Source organism: Arachis ipaensis, chromosome B03, assembly GCF_000816755.2.
Source record: "Arachis ipaensis cultivar K30076 chromosome B03, Araip1.1, whole genome shotgun sequence".
NCBI classification, from domain to species: domain Eukaryota; kingdom Viridiplantae; phylum Streptophyta; class Magnoliopsida; order Fabales; family Fabaceae; genus Arachis; species Arachis ipaensis.
This window is the reverse complement of record NC_029787.2, coordinates 16,467,471-16,467,789: the sequence shown is the minus strand read 5'-3', so window position 1 is coordinate 16,467,789 and position 319 is coordinate 16,467,471. Positions and strand designations below refer to the sequence as shown.

The 319-nt window shown below is 18.8% G+C and overlaps 1 protein-coding gene across 1 annotated transcript in view; it reads left to right on the top strand.

Moving 5' to 3' along the window:
* LOC107632722 (cellulose synthase-like protein H1) overlaps nt 1-319 on the top strand; it is a 13,364-nt gene that overhangs the window by 6,536 nt on the left and 6,509 nt on the right. The gene's annotated exons all lie outside the window — the stretch shown is intronic.

The following is a 319-nucleotide window of genomic DNA, read 5'->3' as shown; positions in this document are numbered from 1 at the left end:
ACGATAATAAAAAAATTGACTAATTAAATTTGGCTCCTTATATATACTTAATTTTATTTGTTTGTACTATTAATATTTAGAGAGCTACTTAAATAAAGACGCCAAAAGATCTTTTTTTAAAGATGTTTTTTAACAATTAAAATTTAATATATGTAATTGATTAGATCGTATTATTTCTGTCATAATTAGATCGGACAAACCGATTTAACCAAAAAATTGATAAACCAAATTTTAAATTGGTCTAAATTAATATTTTTTAATAAAAAATTATTATAATACCTCTATTATAGAAAATGGTTAAAATACTCTTATTTTTTAT